The 27,456-nt window shown below is 44.2% G+C and overlaps 1 protein-coding gene across 2 annotated transcripts in view; it reads left to right on the forward strand.

The window, feature by feature from the left end:
* Positions 1 to 298: 298 nt before the first annotated feature.
* The window catches only part of RARA (retinoic acid receptor alpha), a 294,008-nt gene continuing 266,850 nt past the window's right edge, over positions 299 to 27,456 (forward strand). For both annotated transcript variants that reach the window (XM_082271917.1, XM_082271922.1), the window contains exon 1: positions 299 to 438. The gene's annotated coding sequence lies outside the window, so the exon portion shown is untranslated. The remainder of the gene's footprint in view (positions 439 to 27,456) is intronic.

Raw genomic sequence — 27,456 nt, forward strand, 5'->3', positions numbered from 1 at the left:
ACGATTAGATCAACTGATGACAGTGCCTAAAAAACGATGCAGGGTTTACTATCAGTTGAACTTGGTTGTTCTAAAGCCAAGAAGGGGTTAATAGAGTGCGTTAACCCTTTGTGCTGACAGGGAGGCTGCAGAGTCCTGAGAGTGGTGCTGGTGGAATGTTGTAGTCTGTAGAGCTGGAGCTGCTTGCTTTAACCCCTTGGTTGGCAGGCGGAGGGAAGGGGAGGGTTAAGGCAGAGGGTGGCAGGTCTGGCTGGGTATGGGGTGGGGAGCTGTGGGAGGTACCGGCACAGAGGCTGAGCTGGAGGATAAAGTTTCACTATATACCCGCTATGGCTGCACACAGAGGAGGCTGCAGTGTCTGATCTACAGACAGCCTGTCTATACTCACCTCCTGCAGGACACACACACGGAGCACAGCCCTTTATAGGACAGCAGCAGGTAAGGGGCACCTGGCACAGGAAAGAGGGGGACATATGGGGGGGTGATGGGTCATAATGACGGCAGGGGGGGGTTATTATAGAGTATAGGCATTCCAGCATGTCTGTGTCCTACATTGTGATCAGTGTTCTGTATACTGTACAATGTACCTGACCTATAAAACAAGGATACAATGTATGGAGAGAGAGAGGCTTGGCTCTGCTCTATGCCCCCTGGCACAATGGCATACAGTACTGTCTATGACATGGCTCTGTGTAATCCAGGGTAACATTAGTGCATGTAGGCTGTGTGAATTATTTCATTTCATTTTATGTCACCTTAACATACACCATAGTAATGTGCTGTGTCTTCCATCTATAGGTCTGGAGTATACTGATACACTTCTATACATGGGGACTCCTAGATAAAAACTCATCACCAGCATGTATTCATGTTTACATGATGTGTGCTGATTACAAATAATAACATGCTTAATGTATGGGGTTTTTTTCTTGTTCTTTTTTTATGTTTTTCTGTAGTATGTTTATGGACATGCATTGTTTAGGATTATTATTATTATTATACAGGGTTTATACAGGGCTAACAGTTATGATATTTATAACAGTTTAAAAACAGATCCCCAGCATTCATGTTTACATGATGTGTGCTGATTAGAAATAATAACACACTTAATGTATGTTTTTTTTTTTTTGTTCTTTTTTTTTATGTAGTATGTTTATGGATATGCATTGTTTAGGATTATTATTATACAGGGTTTATATAGCGCTAACAGTTATGATATTTAAAACAGATCCCCCAGCATTCATGTTTACATGATGTGTGCTGATGATAAATAACAGACGCAATGTATTGTATATTTTTTTTCTATGTTCTTTATAGTATTTTTATCTACATGCATTGTTTGGGACAGTATTTATAACCTAGTTAAAAACTGTTAAGCGTCACCCATGCGTATTCATGTTTACATGGTTGGTGTGCTGATTATAAATAATAACAAGCGCAATAAAATACGTGATATTGTGGTTTTTTTTTTTTTTTTTTTTTTTTTTTTTTTTCTGCTATGCTTCTTTTATGTATTTTACATAGGGTTTATGTGTGTACGTTGTTTTAGGATAGTGTTTTTTTTTTTTTTTTTAACATTGGTGAAGATTTGTTTCATACAGGGTTGAATTTGCATTAACTTTATAGTATTTGTTTTTGTAGTTAAAAAAAAAAAAAAATAATAATAAAATATATATATATATATATATATATATATATATACATTTTTTTTTTATTCTTCTTCTTATTATTATTATTATTATTATTATTATTATTATTCTTATTATTATTGTTGTGATTCTTATCTGTGATCTGTGGTAGTATGCTCTTGTGATTCACTATAGCGTAAACATATTTGTTTGCATGCCATTGCTCGCTGTTGCTCTTAAAAATATTTAGTATGTATAGTTCTGATATTCTTTATATTATATCTTCCTGGAGTATCTGTGTATGTAATGTGCTGCATGCTATAGATATTATATATACTGTGTGAAGCAACACATTTTAAAAAGTACAGATCAGTATGGGTATATAAAGGGGGGCAGGAATAAATCTATTATAATAAAAAAAAAATATATATATATAATGCAGTAAGCCTATGACCTATACAAAATGGACAAAAAAATATTACTAAAAAATATATTATTATTATTAATAATTTTTTTTTTTTTTTTTTGCATTATTTCAAACTGCACGCTACGCCCATCGTTCCCAATTTCATTGTTGCATTATTGGACAGAATATTGATAAAAATTGCACAGGCTCATATAGTGTATTGATACATATTGAGTGTTTATATTAATGTTCTTGGTACGTTTTGAGCCCATTTAAAAGACAAAGAGCCATGTACAAAGTGCAGTAGTCGCTATCAGCCAATCAGAATTGATTTAGATGGGATGATGGGTTTTAGCACTCTACACACTGTTGTCGCTCTCATTAGATAAGCGTTGTGGAGAGCGTAGCCCTGCGCCACTCTACTCTTGATTTTTATAGCCAAGGCATGCACTGACATTTTTCTCTTTTGTGCTTTTTCCATAAGGAATGCAGTGATGACGTGCCGAGTACAGTAACCCATCAGCAATCCTCTTTTGCCGATTGGCTGGTTAGGGTTACTACCCTGCGCACTTCGCCGTTGCTCTTTTCATTGCTTTATTGATGAAGCCGGAATGGGATCAGATTGGATGTGGGAACACAGATGTGTATTGTTCAGATTGGGAAGAGAACGCAGAATTCAGGAGCCGGTCAGATATGGCAGTGAGATCAAATTAAATGACGCACAAAACGTTAGGCGCCAGTATTTTTTTGGACGTTGCTTTCCAGGGATGTAAGTGTGTATCTGATAGTCATGTTGTGTGTATGCCTGCTACGATGGAGAACATCCTATTGGTGTGTATGTAGGACACACTACTACAGTAGAAAATCCTGTTATATAGCCGACACACAAGATTCACGGGGGCATTTAAGGATTCCTTTGGATCACATGTTTAATTTATGCAACCAGGTTAGTGGTGAGAGCTCATGCCTGACTGGTTGTCATGAATAACTGTTTTAATGGAATATATATATATATATACACTATATTGTCAAAGAATTGGGACACCTGCTTTTACACGCACATGAATCTTAATGGCATCCCAGTCAGTTCGTAGAGTTCAATATTGTGTTGGCCCACCCTTTGCAGCGATAACCGCTTCAACTCTTCTGGGAAGGCTGTCCACAAGGTTTGTGTCTATGGGTATGTTTGACTATTCTTTCAGAAGCACATTTGTGAGGTCAAGTGCTGATGTTGGAGGAGAAGGCCTGGCTTGTAGTCTCCACTCTCATTCATCCCAAAGGTGTTCTATCGGGTTGAGGTCAGGATTGTGCTGGCCAGTCAAGTTCCTCTATCCTAAACATTATCATCTATGTTTTATGGACCTTGCTTTGTGCACTGGTCCAAATCATTTGGTGGAGGGGGGATTATGGTGTGGGGTTGTTTTTCAGGGGTTGGGCTTGGCCCCTTAGTTCCAGTGAAGGGAGCTCCTTAAAGCGGAGTTCCACCCAAAAGTGGAACTTCCGCTTTAGGGAGTCCTGACCCCCTGACATGCCACATTTGGCATGTCATTTTTTTGGGGGGGGAGCGGGTACCGAGTTTTGAGAGGTACCCGCTCCCACTTCCGCTCGGAGCGCCGCGGCGCCCTGAACGGAAGTTCTCCTCTCCCCCTCCCTCCCTGCAATCTTCTGGGACACGTCAGAGGTCCCAGAAGATTGCCGGCCAATCACGGCGTGCAGCGCGACTCGCGCATGCGCAGTGGGTACCCGGCTGTGAAGCCACAAACTGTGACAACCGGGTGCCCACAGCAGTGATGCCGGCGCCGAGGGAGAGGTTCGAGGCTTCGGGCGGCCGCATCGCTGGACCGTTGGACAGGTGAGTAAATGGCTGGAACTCCGCTTTAAGTTGTCAGCATACCAAGATATTTTGGACAATTTCTGGGAACAGTTTAGGGATTGCCCCTTCCTGTTGCAGCATGACTGCACACCAGTGCACAAAGCAAGGTCCATAAAGACATGGATGAGTGAGTTTGGGGTGGAGGAACTTGACTGGCCTGCACACGGCTACCTGGCTCCTGCTAATCTAATCGACTGTTGATCCATGTATGGCCAGTTTAAAGCATACTGTAACTTTACCCATAACAACTTGATAAAATAATGATCTAGCAAGGAACATACATTCCACATTAATAAATACCTGAAGTCCAATACCCCACACTTGTAAGGGGGAGCTTGACGATCCTGGATAACAGTCTATATACACTATATTACAAAGCAAGGTCCATAAAGACATGGATGAGTGAGTTTGGGGTGGAGGAAATTGACTGGCTTGCACAGAATCCTGACCTCAACCCAATGGAACACCTTTGGGATGAATTAGAGCAGAGGCTGTGAGCCAGGCATTCAACATCGGTGCCTGACCTCACAAATGCGCTTCTGGAAGAATGGTCAAACCTTCCCATAGACACACTCCTAAACCTTCTGGACAGTCTTCCCAGAAGAGTTGAAGCTGTTATAGTTGCAAAGGTTGGACCAACTCAATATTGAACCCTACTGACTAAGACTGGGATGCCATTAAAGTTCATGTATGTGTAAAGGCAGGCGTCCCAATACTTTTAAAGAGGTTGTAAACTCGTTTGAGTTTTTTTTTTTTTTTTTTTTTTTTTTTTTTTTTACACCCTGCAAAAGAAAGACATAATGAGCTAGTATGCATCGCATATTAGCTCATTATGCAATACTTACCTCAGAACGAGCCCCCGCCGTGCCGCTCACTCACCTCTATGACGGGCGACATGTCTAGTCGCCCGTCTTCCGGGATCGCGGCATCCGGCCATCTGATTGGCCGGAGCCGTGGTGACGTCACTCCCGCGTACGCGCGCTAGAGCCGACAGTCACGGCACGGGGCTCTGAAGGAACGGCACGATCGGCCGTTCCTTCAGAGCGCATGCGCCAGTGACGTCACTGGCGACATGTAAGGTAAATATCTCCTAAACGGTACATGTTTAGGAGATATTTACAGTACCTATAGGTAAGCCTTATCATAGGCTTACCTATAGGTACAAGTTGTAGAGGAGGGTTTACTTCCTCTTTAACAATATTGTATGTGTGTAAAAATCTATATTCTGCAGCTTTCATTTAAAAAAAAATAAAAAATTATTCCTGGAGATCCAGACTTGAAGGTTCTTGTTCCTCCACTTCCTGTTATGGGATGACAACACTGTCTCCCAGTTGTCCCCTTGCGTTGTCACTCATTGATACACAGGCTTCCAGTGGAGACTTCAAGTGGCAATTTCAGCACACATAATGCAATCACATCCTAATGTTGTCACCATCAAGAAATCTGCTCTGAGAAATGCCATGCAGGCATCACTGGAGTGCAGACATGTAGCTACAAAGAGGTGACAGGAGATTGGCAATACTGAGATTCAACAAAGGTGAAAAATACACAGGGCTTCAGCAAACTAAATGCCATTCAGCTAGGATTTTCATCTCTTAAGGGTTAGGGCCCATTCACACTCGTGCATTGCTGCCATATGTGTTTCCACAATGCATGCCAATGCACCTGCTCTACCTGTGTGGTGGTGGGGACCATTCACTGTAAATGGCACTCCCAGCATACTGTATAGTAGAGTGCAACGCATGATACAGCACACCACAATGAATGAGCCCGTCATCCCTTTCTATGATGTGTTTGCCTATGTCTATGGCCCTGTTTGACAGATTTCTCGATTGGCATCACTGGAACAGCAAGTTAGTAGACAGTTTTCTAACGGGGAATCCGAAGGTAATAAAAACTATTATATCCACGGAATGGGATCTGTCACGTTTTTTTTGTTATTACCTTTCCTACCTGGACAGAAAGTGAGGAATCGGGACACAGACAGCAATAAAAAAGTTGTGGTAATTCCACAAGTGTGCAGGTCTGAGATAAGTCCATTTCCTGGTGCCTCCATGGTGGCATACATGTGATAGTAGACCCGCCTATTCTTGCCTACAGGACCAGTGAATAGCTATAAAAAGTTAACCACACAACAGCCCATTCTCTGCATATCCTCTGAAAGTTTTCTGGGTCAAGGTGTTTCTGCCCCAGTTGTGGTGGCAAACAGTTTACTATCCAAAAGCCCACGGTGGCATTATCTGGTATGCATCTTGAGGCTGGGTTCACACTTCCCCCACATCCAATTCTCATGACAGGAGAGTGTGACCGACTCTCAATTGAGCCGGTTCACACACCTACGGGGCTGTTGTGGTACGCACTGGAGAAGAGTCCCGTGTGTCTTTTGGCACCGTTTCAGGTCCGAATTCAGACCTGATTCGCACCTGAAACGGAGAACAGGGATGCACCGGACCCATGCTGTGATCCGCGGTCGCAGCTAGTTTGAACCCTGCCTCAAGCTTTAAGGGGCTGGGTTCAGATGCAAGCTTTCCATAGAAAAATACAAAATTTGCATTGCCTCCCTTTGCCCGGGACACTTTCTGGCTTGGTGGCCATCAAAGATAATTAATGTTCCCATCTCCTTTTTTTTTTTAACTACTATTTTGGGATCCTTCCCCTTGTCTATTGGTTAGCACCTTGTGTATTAGGATGCTAAAACCAGTACTAGCTTCATTGCCTTCCTGAAATATTCCCATAGAGAGATCCTTAGATGGGGAATAATTGGTGCAGGCTCTATCGAGCAACTTGACATGGTCCTTCAGATATTCCAGTAATTTGGATAAGTTCAGAGATCCTCATTGGGACCAGCTCACCTTGGGAATGTCTAGATGGCCCTACTAACATCTCAGGACAGAGTGTTTTTCCTCATTGATACCTTTACACACTTTAGAGCCGGTTCACACTGGGGCGACTTGTCAGGCGACCTGGTCGCCTGACAAGTCGCCGTGGGTCGCCTGCCATAGATTAGCAAAGGACCCGTTCTAATAGGAGCGACACAAGTCGCTCCGACTTAGAAAAAGGGTCCTGTACTACTTTGGAGCGACCTGCATTGACTTCAATGATATGAAGTCTGTGCATGGCGCTCCGAGGTCGCGGTTCACAGGTCGCCCCGGCAAGTCGGGTCGCCCCTATGTGAAATGACTCTAAGTCTCAGATTCAAGCTGCCTGTACCAGGAGCGATCAGGATCTCCACTTTAGTATGAAAGGCCTAGAACTGAGGGTAGCCTCATGTGAGGCAATTCCTTTGGCCTGGTTTTACCCCAGGATTTTATAGGCCTCTGTTCTTCGAGGGACAAGTTGACTCAGTCTTTGGTCAGGTGATTTTCCTATTGCTGAGGCTCAGGGCTCTGGCTTTTGAGCAAGGAAGTTTTATCTTCCTGTTTTAAGGAATCCCCATGTAAAGTGTCTTTTTTTTCCCAAGGTAACATCCAAAAGTTCTGGGCTTTTTTATACAATCTGGATCCAAGCAGACAATGCCATAAAGGTGGCGTACTTCAATTTTCAGGTGGATCCAGAGTTTTGCAGCAGCAAAAGCTACTGTAGATTGGTATCCTTGGCAAAATGTCAGGCTCCAGCCTTGTCGGGCATGAGCATTACAGGTATACATCTTGGCAGGCAGACTGCATCTGACAGCAGTGCCTAAACCTGGGAGATTGATTTCTACCCCTGGAGCTATTCCTGGAGGTGTGTCCCAGGTAGGCAACTTCAGAGGTTGACTAACAGGCCACTGAAGACTAAAAATCCACTTTAAAGTAAAACTATCATGAAAGAAAGATGTAGTTTGTCAATGTTGACTAACTGCCTGCTACTGCTACACGTACCTCCCTTCTTGCAGTCTTCTGCAACATGTGAACAGACATCTTACCTCCTCTAGCACAGTCCCTGTGCTCCGGGAAAAATGACTACTGTGCATACGCAGGATTTATGTCATCCTGCACCAGCGGACACCTGGGGAGAAGATTCCAGCAAAGGACCCTTCGCAGACTTTGGACTTTTTAAAGAAGAGTTAAGTATAATGCCTTTTACTTCCGCTTTAAGGCACATGGGCCCTTGGGGCCATGTGATGTAAAATTCAGGTGAATTTTCCCACCCGTGCATACAGCTGCCCAAATAAATCAATGGCTGTATTGCACTGTATGCGTGTATATGCTGGTAATTGTGTATAGACAGTCTACATCCAAGGTCCTATGTCTGTGTGTTTTGCGCAAGTACCAGCATACACCTGTGTACAGTCATTGACTTCTATGGGTGACTGTATATGGGCAGGGGAGTACACCTGAATTTTATATCATATGACCTCAAATGCCCATGTTCATGAGGCCTAATGCGCAGGAAAAATACAGCTGTAGCAGGTGTTATCTGTAGCAGCTGTATTCCCCTGCTGCATGCAATGGTTCCTCCCACTGTCTCATGTGTTCTGTAGTGACTCATGTGTTCTGTGGTGATGTGCAAGCTGACAGAAGAAACCACTGCAGGTGGCAGGAGGAGCAAATATTTACACATCCTGAGCATTGCGAGCATTGAAGTGGTAGCGTTTCAATACATGGGCTGCCGGAAAGTAAATATAACGTCCCTTATTTTACATGTCCTGTTTTTTGTTTTTTGTTTTTTTGGAACTTTGTGGTGATAGGGTCACTTTAAAAGAGAAGTATGGCTTTTGGTATTTTTCCCAATTTATACTTACCTAGGTCTAGGTGGATGCTGCATCTGCGCCTCTACACTGAGAACCGAGCAATCGAACACCACCGATCACTCAGTTCTCGAAGCTCCCCGCGCTGCCTCCTCCTCACTAACTGGAGCGCTGGGCTGTGGGGGGAGGCTGGGAACAGCTGGCTCAGAATCTCAGCGGCTTGCTGACAGGCTTAGCCAGCTGCCTCCTCCTCTCTCACTGGAGCGCTTGGCTGTGGGGGGGGGGGGGGCGGGGATGGCCGGCTCAGGATCTCAGCGGCTCGCTGACAGGCTAAGCTGGCTACCTCCTCCTTACTCAATGGAGTGCTGGGCTGTGGGGGGGAGTTGGGGGGGGGGGGCGGGGAGCGGCCGGCTCAGGCTCTCAGCAGCTCACTGACAGGCTGAGCCGGGTTCAGGCACCTGGCAGATCCCGACTTCCGTTGTCGTGATGACGTGGTGCTCGCTCTCTGCTAAAGATGGGTCATAGGAGTGCAAAACTAATTGCACTCCTGTGATCCATAGAGAAGTACAGCCAAACTAGCTGTACTCGGATGTACTTCTCCTTTAAGCATAAAATGCTACTCTTAATGGTCTCCTTTTGCCCTCATCTTCTAATGAAGAGGCCATAGATCTAATATTTAGAGCCGTATTAAAGCAGAGCTATAGTTGTGTCCAAAAAAAGATTTAAATTGGTGTATAATGGCTCCATCTGTTTTTATATTGGCCTCCTTTCATTTCCTGGGGCAGAAAAAAAGGGCAGCAATGCGTTGCACGGTGCTGTCAGTCTAATAAAGGGAGCTTGCTAAGAGGAGGAGCGAAGGATGACCTTATCAGTGAACTACAGCTCCTCTATTATCCATTATTCTAAGGCCAGGAACCTGGCTTTGCTGTCTGGCAGGGATAGGTAAAATTTGAGACCAGCAAAACAGAATTACAGATTATTTTGTCAGTTGATACATATGTGCATATCAGCTGTTTTGTTTATACTGTAGTTCTGTAAAAATGTACTAGGTAAGTACCAGTTTTTAAATCTGTTCTCACGTTGTGCTAAATTATACTCTATATCGGTTGCTTCTCTTATTTTCCATCACCAGTATAAAACTAGCAATAATGCCCATAAGAATCTGATATTGATTGGTGCGGTTTTTATTTTCTAACTCCAGAAACATGATGGGATTTGGTTGCCGTGGGCTGTACAACAATTTTTAAATGTGTTTGCAATCTATTTGTTACATCTTCTCTGATGATGTTACTGTTGTATTTTATCTATGAGAGAATGAAAATTTGCGCTTGAAATATTGATGATCTGTCACTTTTTGCTTTATATGCTCATCAGGATTTGAGGAGCAAGTTCAGTGTTCTGGTCCTGTCCTTGAAGCCTAGGGATCCCTCTTGGGTCCCTGGAAGCCCCGCGCGGCACCACAAGGCTCCCATTTTGTTGTAGCCTGTGTGCTCAACGCACGGCGGCCCTGTTTATGTAGTTTGGTGGCCATTTTGCGGTGGTTTGCCATTGAAAATAGCGGTGGCCATGACTGTGGAGCCCTGTGGGCAGCGATGCCTGGTGCTGACTCCTGAATCTTTTCACTTCCTGATTACCACATGTGGAGTGCAGATTATCCTGGTAGCTGCGGTGCCTGGTTTCTGCTAGGTGGTTAGTCTGGTGGGGTCCTCTCCCTCTCTGCTGAGGATCGGTTGGTGCTTTGTGCCTGACAACCGGGTGGTGCTGCCAGTACGTGGGGGTTGTTCCTTTGCAGGGTTTTACACTTTTTGTGGGGTCCCCCTGGTGACTCATGGAGTCTTTGGAGCAGATCTCCCCACCTGATCCCCTCTCTGAGGCTGGGGGGCCCTCCAGGTCCCAACCTTCCATCCATGCACTGACGGCGGTCCTGGGGTTCTTTTGTGTCCCTGGTGGAATGTGGTTTTCGTGCGACGGGCTAGCAAAAAGTGTCCCTCGCCTTCCCCTGCCTCATCTGTCTCATCAAGTCCTGAATCTGATTCGGCGGCGGTGGATCTCCCTGCTTGGTCTGCGACCACCCGCCCGGAATCCTCAGATAGTGAGGATGATTACTCCACATCTGCAACCGTGCACGAAAAGGTGCTGGTGGAAGCACTGATTGTATCTGTGCATGAGACCTTGAAAATGGAGGACGCAGCTGCGACGGAGGCGCAGGTTCCCTTTGGCACTCACAAGCCATCCAGAGCGGCAAAGGTGTTTCCTTTCCCTGCCTATTTTGACAAAATTGTCGCTAAAGAGTGGGGACGACCAAAGCGTCCCCTTGGGGTCCCTAAGCGATTTGCTAGGCAATACCCCTATGAGGAGTCCCTTCTTAAGAAGTGGACTGTTCCACCGATGGTGGACCCTCCAGTTTCCAGATTGAACAAGGCAACCATGTTTCTGGTTGACGAGACCCCAGTCTTTAAGGATCCAGCTGACAGGAAGGCGGAGGCTGTGGCTCTCAATATGTACACTCTGGCTGGTTCGTCACTGAGGCCAGTATTCACCATTGCCCTGGTGTCGCAAACTCTGACCGAGTGGGCTAAGCTTTTACGCCGTGACCTGGAGGGAGGACAGCTTCCCCCTGCCTTTGCTGAGCTGGCGGACCAGCTCGTCCAGGGGCTGCAGTTTATCTGTTATGCTTCTTTGGATGTGGCTCCCCAGTGGCTTGGCTCTCTGTTTTGGCAGTGGTCCTTCGGCGTGTCTTTTTGGCTCAAATGCTGGTCTGCGGACCAGTTTTCGAAAAAGGCCTTGACTGATCTCCCCTTTCAAGGAGATCGCTTGTTTGGAGCTACCCAGGATGACATCATTAAGGGTCTCACAGGGGGGAAGGGCACCTTTCTTCCGCAGGCTACTAAGGGCAAGGACCCTCATCGTAAACGTGGGTCCTCCTTATGAGCCGAGAAGACGTTTTTTCGTCCCTCAGGGTCGACTAACAAGGGCGCAAAGCCTTTAAGGGCCTCCTCTGGAGGATCCAAACAAAGCTGGTCTGGAAAAACCAAGAGCGGGCTTCTCCAGACCTGCAGACAAGGCTCCTTCAGCATGAAGGTGCGCCCTCACTTGTATTGGGGGTGGGGGGGGGGGTGTCTTCACTGGTTTCCGGACCTGGTACAAGACAAGTGGGTCCACAAAGCCATTCAGTCCGGCTACAAGATCGAGTTTTGCTCTTGTTTCCCGACAAGGTTCTTTGCTTACAACCTGCACCTGTCCCCGGACCCCTTACAGCGTCTGTTTGGGGTGGTACAAGACCTGTTACTTCAAGGGGTGATTTTCCTGGTTCCGACTTCTGAACATTTTTAGGATTTTTACTCAAACCTGTTTACAGTTCCCTGTTTACATTATCCGTTTTGTGGCATTACCCTTGGGTCTCGCCTCTCCTCCTTGGGTCTTCACAAAACTTAGCCCCAGGGCTGGCATTGTTACGCCCATGGGGGATCAAGGTACTCGGCTACATGGACAACCTCCTTCTGCGAGTCTCATACTGCTGTAGTGGAAAATCTGGAAATCGCCATACGAATTCTGAGGAGTTCGGCTGGATTCTGAATTTGCTATGGTTCCATCCACAAAGCTGAACTATCTGAGTCTGACTCTGGACCTTAGCCAGAGTGCTCCTTCCTCTGGACAAACTCCAGAAATTGCAGGCTGCAACTCGTCTCCTGCTGTTCAGCAGATGGCCATCCATCCAGACTTCTACGCAGGATCGAGGCAGAAGGGATTCCGGTCATCTTAGTGGTTCTGGACTGGCCTCGCCGGGCTTTGTACACCGATCTGGAGTGGTTGGTTACCGACGTTCCTTGGAAGCTTCCTCTCAGGGAGGATCTGCTGTCCCAAGGATCGATCTTCCATCCTGCTTTACAGTCGCTCGCTTTGAAGGCTTGGCTGTTGAATGCCAGGTGCTGATAGATAAAGATTTGTCTGCGTCAGTGATTCCAACACTGTTAAAAGCTAGGAAATCTACTTCTAGGAAGATCTACCATTGTACGGGTTGGTACTCTTGGGGTTCATCCTCGCTCTTTCTCCGTGGCTTGGATCTTGACCTTCCTGCAATGGGGGATTGAGCAGAAACTGGCCCTGAGTACTATCAAGGGTCAGGTGTCCCCCTTAGCGGTCTTCTTTCAACGGCCCATGGCCACATACTCCCTGGTGTGTACTTTTCTTTAGGGAGTTAGGCACTTGGCCCCTCCAGTGCGGTCTCCATTGCCGCCTTGGGACCTCAATTTGGTACTCTCAGTCCTTCAGAAGCCTCCTTTTGAGAATCTTCGGGAGATTCCCCTGCTTACGCTGTCCCAGAAGGTGGCCTTCTTGGTGGCCATCACTTCTGCATGCAGGGTGTCGGAAATTGGTAGCGTTATCCTGTCGTTCACCTTACTTGGTGGTTCACAGAGATAAGGTGGTTCTTCGTCCCTGTCTGTTGTTCTGTCCAAAAGTTGTCTCTGATTTTCATTTGAATTAAGACAGTGTTTTGCCTTCCCTGTGCCCCAGGCCAAAACAGCTGAAGGAAATTGCTTTGCATGCCTTGGATGTGGTCTGGGCAATTAGGCTCCATTCACACCCGAGCGTATGGTTTTCAGGTGTTTTTTTTTTTTTTTTTTTTTTTTTTTTTTTAGGCATTTTTTCAGACGTTTTTTTGCAGGTGTTTGGAGGATCAGACAGACTGTTATTCAGGCCTATTCCTTTAGGGGTCAGGTTCCTCCTTTCCCTGTCAAGGCACACTCTACTCGGGTGCTCAGTACCTCTTGGACCTTCCGTCATCAGGCGTCAGTGACTCAGGTTTGCAAGGCGACCACCAAGTCATCGGTGCATACTTTCATAAAGTTCTATAAAGTGAATGTGTTGGCATCTGCGAATGCTTCCTTTTGGCCGCAAGGTTTTAAAGGCTGCTGTTTAGAGGACCTAAAGCTCTTGAGGGTGTATTATTTTTATTTATTTATTTTTTTTTTTTCAGTTGTTTTGTTTGAGCTCCTGTTTACCTAGTTGGCTATAGTTAGCCTTGGAAATGTATTTTTCGCTGTTCCTGCTTTGGGACGTCCTAATAGTTAAGAAGATCAATAGCTGTGTCCGTCAATGAATGAAAGAGAAAATAGGATTTTTGACTTACTGTAAAATCCTTTCTCTGATGTTCATTGACGGACACAGCACCCATCCCTCTGTGGAGTTGTAATTCTTCTGACACTGCTTGTAACAAAGCTGAGTACCTATAGCAGAGAGAGGGAGTATATCCCCTGGGACTGCCCATAGGCATAGCCAGATTTTTTTTATGCCTAGTGGCCTACTCCTGTAGGGGGGCAGCATAACCCAATGGTTAAGAAGATCAAGAGCTTTGTCCGTCATTGAACATCAGAGAAATGGATTTTACAGTAAGTCAAAACTCCCATTTTTTTTTTTTTTTTCAGGTATGAATGTAACCTAAAGAAACCGAGCTGGGGTAAAGGCCTAAATGAGCACCTCTCCATTGGAGAAAAAAGGAAGTTAAACTGTTTTACTTACCAAAGGACTTGTAATTCTGTTCTGCCAGCTGGTAAATCGAGCACTCCTTTCAGACTGTACAGCCAGGTCCTTTGTACAAACTACAATGTGAGTTGAGTATATAGCCTGATCTAGGACCTGCCCCAGTCTAAGATTGGAAGACAAAGTAGCAGCAGCACATTGACAAGGTAATCGTTCTTTCCTTCTGTTAAAAATCTTCCAGTGTTAGGTGGGCATCATTTTGCAATGCAGTGTGGCTTACAGATTATGGTACTGTTTCCTCTATTAATAATAATAATAATAATAATAATAATATTATATTTATTTAAATGTCTGCTTAAAGGACAGCATAAATGAGTGTGATTTAACTTTTTTTAAATAATAGAATGTGCTCAGGATCCCAAATTGTCAGGCCCATGATGTGTTACTCCATGTGACAAAACTGATAATGTGACAGCCCAGTAGCACACAGATTCAGCAGAAAGTGTGTTCAACAGCTGCCCTTTCAGACATGCTAATCCATGAGGCCCACGAGGAGGTGGTGTACCTGTACGCAGGTGCAGCTCCTTGCCGTTTACACTGTAATCTCCCATTGATCAGTAAAAGGGGAGTTCATGTCATAACAGAGGAATCTTTGCTCTCTGCACAAAGTCCGAAGAGGAGGGCGGAGCTTTTGCTGCTTGGAACTGACACATAAAGATGGGCCAGAGCTGCGGGGGGAGACGTCGGAGTCCTGCCATTGCCATGGTTACTGTCACTCTGTATTTGGTTAGTACTTTGCAGGTTGTGTTTTTGAATATTGGTCATCTGTAGTCTGTATTTCCTTTTGCGTTTTGGGTGTAGTGCTGCAATGTAATCAAATCTAACAATGGAGTTAAAAAGACTGGAGATGAGTCAATCTGTTGGTTCTTGTGGTTTCTATGGGTATCAAGCATTACGAGATAGACTGCAAGTAAAAATGGGGGCACCTCAAACCTATATAATTACAATATAGTTGGAGAACTGATAGTGGATGGATGTCGGAGCACAATCAAACCATGGGAAGAGATTTGTACAACCAGACAACTGTTGCATAGCCAGCTATATTACCCAAACATGTAGACCATCCTTTCCCAACCGTTTTGACATGGAGGAACCCCTAAATTACCCTTCAGGTCTCAGGGAACTCCTGCCAATAATTACCAAATCTACAATTCACTATACATTAGCTTGGCGGTAGGTGGGAAGGAAGCTTCTTTCATTGGTGGTAGGTGGGAAGGAAGCTTCTTTCATTGGTGGTAGGTGGAAAGGGAGCTTCTTTCATTGGTGGCCAGTGGGAAGAGAGCTTCTTTCATTGGTGGTTAGTGGGAAGGGAGCTTCTTTCATTGGTGGTTAGTGGGAAGGGAGCTTCTTTCATTGGTAGGTGGGAAGGGAGCTTCTTTCATTGGTGGTCAGTGGGAAGGGAGCTTATTTCATTGGTGGTCAGTGGGAAGGGAGCTTATTTCATTGGTGGTCAGTGGGAAGGGAGATTATTTCATTGGTGGTCAGTGGGAAGGGAGATTATTTCATTGGTGGTCAGTGGGAAGGGAGCTTATTTCATTGGTGGTCAGTGGGAAGGGAGATTATTTCATTGGTGGTCAGTGGGAAGGGAGATTATTTCATTGGTGGTCAGTGGGAAGGGAGATTATTTCATTGGTGGTCAGTGGGAAGGGAGCTTATTTCATTGGTGGTCAGTGGGAAGGGAGCTTATTTCATTGGTGGTCAGTGGGAAGGGAGATTATTTCATTGGTGGTCAGTGGGAAGGGAGATTATTTCATTGGTGGTCAGTGGGAAGGGAGCTTATTTCATTGGTGGTCAGTGGGAAGGGAGATTATTTCATTGGTGGTCAGTGGGAAGAGAGCTTCTTTCAGTGGTGGTAGGTAGGAAGGGAGCTTCTTTCAGTGATGGTAGGTGGGAAGGGAGCTTCTTTCATTGGTGGTCAGTGGGAAGGGAGATTATTTCATTGGTGGTCAGTGGGAAGGGAGCTTCTTTCAGTGATGTAGGTGGGAAGGGAGCTTCTTTCATTGGTGGTAGGTGGGAAGGGAGCTTATTTCATTGGTGGTCAGTGGGAAGGGAGCTTATTTCATTGGTGGTCAGTGGGAAGGGAGATTATTTCATTGGTGGTCAGTGGGAAGAGAGCTTCTTTCAGTGGTGGTAGGTGGGAAGGGAGCTTCTTTCAGTGATGGTAGGTGGGAAGGGAGCTTCTTTCATTGGTGGTCAGTGGGAAGGGAGATTATTTCATTGGTGGTCAGTGGGAAGGGAGCTTCTTTCAGTGATGTAGGTGGGAAGGGAGCTTCTTTCATTGGTGGTAGGTGGGAAGGGAGCTTCTTTCATTGGTGGTAGGTGGGAAGGGAACTTTGTGTAAAATTGTAAAATCTACACAAAAAAACAAATACGATGATTTGCAAAACGCCTAAACCCATATTTTATTCTAAATGGAAACCTATCAAATTTAAACTGTAACCATTTTAGGAAAAAATTAGGGTAATTTTAAAATTGCAGCAACACCTCTCAAAAAGTATTGGGACAGGGCAACAACAAAGCTGGCAAAGTAAGTAGTAATAACAAGGAAGAGCTGGCAAAAAATTTGCAACCAATTAGGTTAATTGACAACAGGTCAGTAAGTTGAATGGATATAAAAAGATCATAACGAGTCAGAAGTGTGTCAGAGTGTGTCAGAAGTAAAGATGGGCAGACAGTCAGTGTGTCAGAAATAAAGATGGACAGAGGTTCTCCAATCTGTGAAAAAAAATGTATCAATTTGAGAATAATGTTCCTCAACATAAACTTGCAAAGACTCTAAATATAGCAGGATCTACAGTACATAATAACATAAAGATTGAGAATTTTGAGAAATCTTTGTGTTGAAGGGACAAGGCTGAAACACAATATTGGATGCCCATGATCTTCGGCCCTCAGATGGCACTGGATTAAAACAGGCATTATTCTGTGATGAAAATCACTGTATTGTCTCCGAAACACTTCCAAAAATCACGGTCTGTGTACACGAATTGCCGTGATATCCAAAAATACAAGATAAAGCTCTATCATGGAAAGAAGAAGCCATATCTGAAGTTGATCCAGAAACACTGTGGTCTTCTCTGGGACAAAGCTCTTTTTAAATGGTCTGTTGCAAAGTGGAAAACTGTGCTGTGGTCAGACAAGTCAAAATTTGACTTATTTTTTGGTAACTATAGGTGCTGTGTCCTCCGGACTAAAGAGTAGAGCGACTTTTCTGCCTTTTTTTATCAGCGCTCAGTTCATAAACCTGCATCTCTGATGATAAGGGGTGCATCATTGTGTATGGAATGAGTAGCTTGCACATCTGGAAAGGCACCATCAATGCTTAAAGATATAGCCAGGTTTTAGAGCAGCATATTCTCCCATCACACATGACGTCTTTTTCAGGGGCGGCCTTGTATATTTCAGCAGGACAATGCTAAACCGCTTACTGCATCTAAGACAGCAGTACGGCTTTGTGGAAGAGTCCGGGTGCTAAACTGGCCTGCCTGCAGTCCAGACCTTTCGCCAACTGAAAATATTTAGTGCATCTTGAAATGAAATATACGACCAAGAAGACCCGGGACCGTTAAACATTGTTCATTTTTTACGTCAAATTTTGATTTAGCTGTAGTCATAGTCTTTTGACTAAAATGCCGTTTTAGTCGTATTTTAGTCATCTGAATTGTTTGTCGTATTTTAGTCAACGAAATGAACACTGCTGTTGAGCAGTTAGAATCCGGTATCAGGCAAAAATGGGACAACATTCCCCTCCCAAAACATCAGCAACTGGTCCCCTCAGTTCCAAGACAATTAGAGAGTGTTGTTAAAAGAAGAGGGGATGCTACACTGTGGTAAATATGTCCCTGTCCCAACTTTTTTTAGACGTGCTCCTGCCATCCATTTTAGAATTACCTTATGTTTTTTCCTTTAAAATTGTACATTTTCTCAGTTTAATCATTTTGATATGTTTTCTATTGTGAATAAATATGGGTTTATGAAATTTGCAAATCATTGCATTCTGTTTTTATGCAGACTTTACACAGCGTCCCAACTTTTCTGAAACTGGGGTTGTAGATTGGTGGTCAGTACGAATGGAGCTTCTTACGTTGGTGGCCAGTGGGAGGGGAGTTTCTTACATTAGTGGTCAGTGGGAAGAATGTGATCTCTCAGTGTCAGTGACTGCATATCTCAGAGGTGCAAATTGCTCAAAAATCCCCTAGCAACTTCTCGTGAGACCCTAGGGTTCCATGGAACCCTGGCTGAGAAAGGCTTGTATGGACTAAGACAGTGGAGGAGAGAGAGTGACACCCTTGGCATGTGCCTTTTTTTTTTTTTTTTCCTTTTTTTTAATCCGTAGCAAGTGGCCTAAAACATATATATCTGGCCAATTTGTCTATTAATTTCTTGGCCATGAAATGTCTACTAGAATCCAACATGCATAACGTCTTTGCATGATCTGATCTGCAAGGTCAGTGTTCATCCTTTTATGGTAATGTGGAACTTACAACGTGATAAAAAAGTATGTTCTTTAGCAAGGAACTTATATTCCACATTTAATACTTATGCTACCAAAATTAGTGTTTGCTGTAAATTGCCTCCAACATTGCTCCCTGTTTCTTCTTGCTGGAGGCTGCCATTTTGCTGAAGCCCAGAGCCCCACAACAGCAGTAAATCATTAGGCTGTTTGCAGATCGGTCTCTAGTGATCAGCACAATGCCAAAAAATGCCAAAATGGAGGGCAACTAAGCACGTGCAGAGCAGAATGAGATAATACATTACTGGATTTTACCCACACGTGTGTATCTATGTATATGTGCGTGTATATTCTTTATATATATATATATATAGTATATAATTGTGTGTGTGTGTGGATATATGTAAATAAAAAAATTGTGGTTTGCAAGTGGTTTACCAGGATTATGGCTGAAAATATCTTGAAGCAGTTTCGAGCGGTAGCGTCCCCTCCCGTGGCTGGCCAGTGTTTCTGGGGCTTACCATTACCACCATCTCCCCCCAAGAAATGGTCTGAAGGTGCGGCCGGCTGGTCACAGAAGCAATCAAAGACTAGATTGTCTGTCTTTGATCGCCTCTCTGGCCTTGGAGGACTGGAGTGACGTCACTTCCGGTCCAGGGTGAAAGTAAACCTATTTTTTTTTTTTTTTTAAGGAAGATCACAATTTTTTTTTTTTTATCTTTTGCTTTCAAAGGTAAAGGAGAGATTTGGATTTTTTTTTACCCCAGATGACTCCATAAAGAGTAACTGTGATCCTTCTTTCTATTACAAGGGATGTTTACATTCGTTGTAATAGGAATAAACGTGATCCAAAAAAAAAATGAAAGAGACCCTGTAAAAATAAAATAAGAAAAAAATGTAAAGCACCCTCATCTCTCCAAGCTTGCGCGCAGAAGCGAATGCATATGTAAACAGTATTCGCACTATACATGTGAGGTATCGCCGCAAACGTTAGGGCGAAAGCAACAATTCCAGTGCTAAATAGGAGGGACGGGCTCAACTTCCGCTCAGATGGCCACGGCAATCTGAACGGAAGTGGGAGCAGGTAGGTACCTGTCAAAATCAGGGGGAGGGGATGCAAGCAAGTGGAACCTCCCCTTTTGGGTGAAGTTCTGCTTTAATGTGCAGTAAGTTGTAAGAGTTCAGTTCACGGAATGTATTTTACATTATTTGGCCCAGTACACCCATGTGCATGAGGCCCTAATCTAATAATGTTAAGTACCCCCTGGTAACTGATAACCCCTCAGAACTCTGTGCTGTTGAAGACTGATTGGATGTCATACTCAGCTCTGCACTTTCCATTCTATTATTCTCTAACTCTGGAGGGCTGTAAACCCAGAGCACTCATCATAACAAATTGCATACCTGTATATTGCAGCATGTCCACTTCCACATGGCTTCTTCAGGTCTGTTTTCTAAAATTGACAAGTGAAGTGGTTTTTCCTTGAATTCAAGATGCTTTCAATCCCTGGCAAGAAGTGCTTGTCAGAATTCACCTTGTGTGTGACGCACGATATATAGAGCTGAAATTAGGGCATATTGTGATTCATCTTCTGCTCGATTATTTTTAATTTCGTCCAAAACCGGCCTATGTTTGGGCTTTCCTCTTTACTCCTCTAACTGCTGCTAAGCAATAAGGACTTAAAATGAATCATTCTCCCATTCAGCTTACTGCAACGCAATATCTCTTCCTGAGTGCTTTACACATGAATGTGATTAGTGTAATTGAAATCTTCTAATTATTATAGTAAGAGAGTTTTTTTTTTTGTTTTTTTTAGTTGTTGTTTTTTTTTTTTTGCATCTTTTAATAGGTGTAATTCAGGGGCATGCAGCATTCAGGAGCCAGTCCAGTCTAGGAAGCATAAGCCAGAGAAAATTAGCTCCAGTTTTTTTCTCTCTCCCCCCCCCCCCCCCTTTTTTTTTTTTTTTTTTTTTACTAAAACCTTATCTAATTTTAATTTTGCAATCACCACCCCCCCCCCCCCCAAAAAAAAAAAAAAAACACCTTTCCCAGTACCTGATTAATTATACTGTTGCTTTGGTCCCCAAGACCCGATCCATCAAAGCCATAGGGCTTCATTTGCCAAAGCCAAATAAACTGTGCAGTTACACTGAATTTACTTAGTAGGGGTCCATACACACTAGGAAGCATAAAAGATTCCAGAGCTACTGGCAGAAAAAAAGTAGCATAAAAAAATGCTCCTATGGAGCATATTGTACTTGCGTTTAGGCGCGTTTTTTGCATTTATAAGCATTTTCCCCCAAAACGCTAGAAAAATGTATGGATGTGTTACATCATCATAGGGTGGTACGGTGGATGTATAAACCAATAGAAAAGAACCACATCCTCTTAAATCCAAACATTGTGAAGTAAAATGACCATGGACTTTTTAGGCACCAAGACCTACAATGTACACTATATTGTCAAAAGTATTGAGACACCTGCCTTTACACGTGCATGAACTTTAACGGCATCCCAGTCTTAAGCTGGAGACACACTATACAACTTTTGTTGTTAGATTTCCTTTAGATTTAGCTTTACTATGTAGTGCAAGGGCCTGCCAGATTGCATACAAATTGAAAGTGTTTAAGTTTGACCTCATATTATATGGTTTTGGTAAATCTAAAGATTTTATAGTGTGTATGGCCCATTAGTCTGTAGGCTTCAATATTGAGTTGGCCCACCCCTTGCAGCTAGAACAGCTTCAACTCTTCTGGGATGGCTGTCCACAAACTCACTCATCCATGTCTTTATAGACCAGGGGTGTCAAACTAAATTTCTTTGCGGGCCGCATCAGCATTATGATTGCCCTCAAAGGGCCGTAAGATTAGATGTCCAGGGCACCCCACCCCCTATTACATCAGATGTCAAGAATTCCCCACCCTCCCTTACCTTGTGCTGCTGCTGGGAAGAAGCTGGGGCATTGCTGGGAAGCAGAAAGTGCAGGGTCTAGACGAGGACCAAAGGAGGGCTGGAACTCTCCTGCAGCTGCAGGAGAGGTGTGAGGGCCACATGAAATGGCCTGGAGGGCCGGATTTGGCCCGCGGGCCTTGTGTTTGACACCTGTGTTATAGACCTTACTTTGTGCACTGGTGTGCAGTCCTGTTGGAACAGAAAGGAGCCATCCCCAAACTGTTCCCACAAAGTTGGGAGCATGAAATTGTCCAAAATGTCTTGGTATGCTGACGCCTTAAGAGTTCCCTTCACTGGAACTAAGGAGCCAAGCCCAACCCTAGAAAAACAACCCCACACCATATCCCCCCCCTTCACCAAATGATTTGGACCAATGCATGTACATGGTATGTCTTGGTGCCTAAAGTCCATAGTCGTTTTACTTTACGAGGACTAGAAAAATGTACACTTAAACACTTAACGTGCCTAAACGCTGGGAAAAAAGTGGATGCGGTCATCCCAACCCATTGGCCACTTCACAGATTTCCTGGCCCTAATAATCCCTCGTTCCTCTATTAAAACTGCTTGTAAGCTTGGCCTTGGCCCTCTTAAATCTGTAAAGACAACTTAAAGTGGTTCTAAAGCCTTAAAGAGGTTGTAAACCCCCAAAACATTTTTTTTTTTTTAAACCTTCAAGAGAAACACATAATGAGCTAGTATGCATCGCATACTAGCTCATTATGAAATACTTACCTTAGAACGAGCCCCCGCCGTGCCGCTCACTCACCTGTATGGCGAGCGACATCTCCAGTCGCCCGTCTTCCGGGATCGCGGCATCCGGCCATCTGATAGGCCGGAGCCGCGGTGACGTCACTCCCCCGCATGTGTGCACGACAGTCACGGCACGGGTCTCTGAAGGAACGGCACGATCGGCCAGTGACGTCACTGGCTGCTTGTAAGGTAAATATCTCCTAAACGGTACATGTTTAGGAGATATTTACAGTACCTATAGGTAAAAGTTACTGAGGAGGGTTTACTTCCTCTTTTAAGGTATTTTTTACCTTCATACATTCTATGCATTGTTGAAAAATCTTTTGTTGCAGAGAATCCCCCCAAGACCCCCTTATACTTACCTGAGCCTGATCTCCATAATTCTCTGTGCATGAGAGCAGCGATTCTACTGGCTCTGTCCTTCCTCGCTGGGCAGATTGATCCCCGCTGTGTGTTTCAACAGGCGCAGATAGGGCGGCTCAGGAGTGAACCCACACAACTGCCTCCATAGAAGGCAGCCCGATTACCCGCAGGATCCAGAGGAACGCACCGGTAGTGTTGCATCTGTACCTCCTCATCAGTGCTGCCTTATTAATGCCCATCAATGCAACCTCATCAGCGTACATCATTGAAAAAGAAAAATGACCTGCTTGCAAAATTTTATGATAGACTATGAAAAGTTAAATACCACCAAAAGAAAGCTCTATTTGTGTAAAAAAAATGATAAAAATTTTGGTACAGTGTTGCATGACCACGCAATTGTCATTCAAAGCGTGACAGCACTGAAAGCTGAAAATTGACCTGGGCAGGAAGGGGGTAAAAGGGACCAGTAGGCAAGTGGTATTTAAAAAAAATGGAAACTTTAATATCACTTAAGTCGCCTATTAATTGCAATGCATTTTGAAAATGTTCAGTCTGAGCTGACCCAGCGACACATCATTGTGAGGTTTTCATTACTTGATATTGATAATGTTTGCGTTAGGTTGGTCTCGCACATAAAGCCAATAAAATTTAGAAAGCATGCACACGTTCCCTTTAAAAGTGTTTAAGGATCGGTCCACTTAAAATTGATTTGTCAGTACTGAGTAGATGTTGTCGGGTTGACTCATCGTCTGGCTGATTATATCTCTCTCTGGGTTTCCAGTGGTAAAGTCCCTTGAGTTCCCGTTATGAGCCGGGCTTGCACTCTTTGGCAGATGTTTGATTTATTTACATTATGGAGAATACAGCTGGAGCATTGGGTGAAAGAGGGACAAAGGCACAAACTGTGCCTAGGAGATCTTGTCACTGAAATATTTAAGAAGTTGGTGGGAGAAGGAATCAAGTTCAGGTAAACTGACCCTTTTAAAACATATAATCGTGGCATCTAAACTGTTGTGGTTATTATTGCTAATCTTCCATTACCTCCTTGACGAATACGTCGGAGTATCTAGATTGATGTCACATTGGTTTACAGTTCTGCCCATAAAAGAACATAAGTTTAGTGAAATTTAGAACAACTAATTCTGTGGAACATATAATGCTTGTGGCAGGGTTGGATCCAGGGCTTTTTTCCTCGGAGAATAGGTGCAGGAACTCCTCCTTTCTGGGTATCCACTTGTCTCCGCCCCTGTCAACCTTCGAGCATCGTTCCTTGGTTCCAAACCCCACCCACCTACCAGTACTGCCCCTTTCAGAGAATATAGAACCAAGTAACATTTGTGGTATAAAGTAATTTGCATGGCATTTGTTAACGATAACAAGAAACGCAGTAAAATAGATCCCCTGCAGCCAGGAACACTGGATTCCCCCGGCAACAATGGACCACCTGCAACAAAATACTCCCCCGCCCAGCAACAATAGACCCCGGCAGCAAAAACAGATCCCACCCGCAGCCAGCATCAATAGACTCTCCAGATCCTTCCCAGCAACAACTGACCTCCAACAACAGAAGAGCCACCTTCAGCAACAATAGATTCCCCACAGCAACAACAGACCTCCCCCTGAGGCAAAAATAGATCCCCTCCAATGACAATAGATCCCCAGCAGCCAGCATCAATAGATCCCGTAGCACACCCTAGCACCCCTTGCCATTACATACATTTAGTGCGTTACCCCGCGTTCCCGCAGAAAAAAAGCCCTGGTTGGATCAATCCATTACAATGACAACTGGAGAAAGTCCTTTGGTGACCAAGATGTCCTGCCGTTTGGCATAACTAGGGTAAGGCATTGGGTACTTGGCCAACAAGACTGCGGTGTGGGATTATTATGAACCCTTGCCTAAAGCCTACCATACATAGCTTGAGTTTCAGCCGAAAGTTGAGCTGGTGGGCTCTGTTAGCATCACTTAGCTGGACAAAAGTCGATCTCTTATTCGACTTTTGTCAGAGGAGCCAGGTGGAAAATTGCTAAAAGGTGACTTAGAGTCGGTTCACACTGGGGCGGCACGACTCTGTACTACTCCGGGGGCGAATTGTGCATTCCCATGCACCATGACTTCGGAGCGACTTGCAGGGACTTCACATAATGGAAGTCTATGCAAGTCGCTCCGAGGTCGCCCGAAGTAGTACAGGAACCTTTTTCTAAGTCGGAGCGACTTGTGTCGCTCCTATTAGAACGGGTCCTGTAGCGGTCAATGGACTGCGAGGGAGCGCGACTTGTCAGGCTGACAAGTCGCGCTAGTGTGAACCGGGTCCTACTCTAATCTGATGTAGTTACTATTTTGGTTACCTTTTTGAACGCAAATGCCAGCTGTCAGAATACAGTAGCTGGCATGGAAGGTTTCTTCATCCATGCTGTTTAGTGTGGATGGAGAAATCTATGGGTATGGCTAGCCTTAGAGTGGTAAATCAAAGTAGTAATCAATCACAAAGCTGCTCAATTCAGACATGTTAACCAGAAGCCTAAATTCCATTCACAGTTTAAGAAGAACTTCACTCTTCCTTCTTTTTTTTTTTTTTATCCTCCTCTTTCCTGTTATGCTGCCTTGTCTCTGATCCACATACTCACCTACCCAGTGAATCTAGTATTGTACTGCTGTGGTCCACTGTTGCAGCCAGGTCTCTCACCGGTTTCTTCTTCTTCTCTAATATCATCAGGAGCCGGCTGTCTCTTCTGGGCTCAGACAACAGGCTCCTGATATGCCACTAGTTCCACCCACTGGTCCTTGTGTATCTCTGCTGCTGCTTCTCCAGGGATATGTAAAAAGGATGTCCCAGAAGGTTTCAGGAGCATGGAGAACTAATTCTTGTTTCTTGTCTAGGATAAAAATGGTGTAAAGAGCCCCCCCCCCAAAAAAAAAAAATAGGAGGGGAGGGGGCTTGGTTCAGGGAGCAAAGAACATTTCTGGAGAAAAGGAGAAAAGGCCACTTTAAGAAGTGGAACCAGCCTTCTCTTGTGTGTGTGGGAGGTTGTATATCGGGCTGTTTTGGGGGCTAGTGGAGTGGGACATTTTATACATGACTACCATGGGGGAGGAAAGCAGTATATACGGCTGCTGTTGTGGTGATGGGAGGGGAACCTATATATGGGGCTGCAGTGGTGATGGGAGGGGAACTATATATATATATATATATATATATATAGCTGCTTTAGTAGTCAGAGACAACTGTATGTCTGGTTGCAGTGGGGGTGAAGACTACATAATACAGTGGTTCATAATGGAGAATGGATAGCAGTACCTGCTCTTAGCCCACAAATATTTGTGTATCAGTTACTGCACTGATATGCAGCACTGATAGGCGGCACCAGAGTTGTATAAAGTCCTCGAAACCCATACTTGAGTAAAAGTACAAGTGCTCGATCAAAAAGTGACTTGAGTAGAAGTACTAAAGTATTCAACATTTTTTGTACTTAAGTATTGCAAGTAGTTTTTTTAAAAATGTTGGCTACTCAAGTACTGAAAGTAAAAGTACCAGTAGTTTTGAAGAAAAAAAAATTGCTACTCAAGTATTGAAAGTAAAAGTACAAGTACTGTGTTATGTAGTTCTTAAAGAAAGAAGTTAAAAGTTTAAACATCATATTGTTTTTTTATTATTTCAAATGCAGCTTTTATTTATACATACAGTAGCATTTATTTTCATATGCGCTGATAATACACATGTTTTGAGCTTCATGAAACCTGTCATCTACTGTTTTTTTATAATAGTAACGAGTAACTATGCAGCACAAAAAAAAAAATATCGGAGTAGAAGCATTGAATTCATCTAAAAAATGTAGTGAAGTAAAAGTGGAAGTAGGAGAAAAAAATTCTACTCTAGGAAAGTACAGATACCGCCTTTCCGTACTTAAGTACAGTAGTGAAGTAGTTCTACTTAGTTACTATACATCTCTGGGCGGCACTGATGGGCAATGACAGGTGACACTGATGAGCGGCACTGAAAGGCAGTACTGATGGGCACAGAATTGCCTCATTGGGCACAAATTGGCATCACTGATGGGCACTGACTGGTGTCACTGATCGGTACAGGTTAGCATCACAGACAGGCACAAAGTGGCATAACTGATGGGCACTGTTGGGGGCTGCACTGTAATCAGGGCACTGATGATCAGTGCCCTGACTACCTATTCATGTCTCCCCTATAAGAAGATACCACTGATTGGCTCTCCTTATACTCTGCCATTGTGAGCGAGGAGAGCCGATAAAAGGCATCTCCTTGTTCACATGTGACCAGCTGTGATTGGACACAGCCGAACACATGGGTAAAGAGCTGCGGCCGCCCAGGGACACAGCGCGTCCACGATTGTGGCATGACTGAGTGACGTCATAGGACATCAGCCCAGAATGAGAGCCGCCCTGCTCCACCGTCCTTTTACTATACGGCGGGCGGGAGGCGGTTAAAAGTGATAATTGGGTATATGTCCTAAAGCTGAACTGCAGGATAAGCAAAGATTGTCTAAATACAAGTGGCATGTGTTTTTTTTATTACTCGAATCTTGGTGTGCTTTGTGTGTTTCTTCCAGATCTGTGCAGTAATGCAGTGTGAGATTTCCTGTAATAAAGATCGCTCACTGCTGCTCTCTCCCCCTCCCTCACACTCTCTCTCTTTCTCCATTACCACTGATGATGTCACTGCTAACTTTACAAGGTAAAAACTGGGTTTGCAAAGACATTTGGTGCACACAAAGTGGATTTATATTTGTAGCTTTCGAGAAACATTTTTGTGCCTGGAGTTCAGCCTTCACATTTTAAAACCAAATTCAGA

The sequence above is a fragment of the Pelophylax lessonae genome, assembly GCF_965119305.1.
Source record: "Pelophylax lessonae genome assembly, chromosome: 11".
NCBI classification, from domain to species: domain Eukaryota; kingdom Metazoa; phylum Chordata; class Amphibia; order Anura; family Ranidae; genus Pelophylax; species Pelophylax lessonae.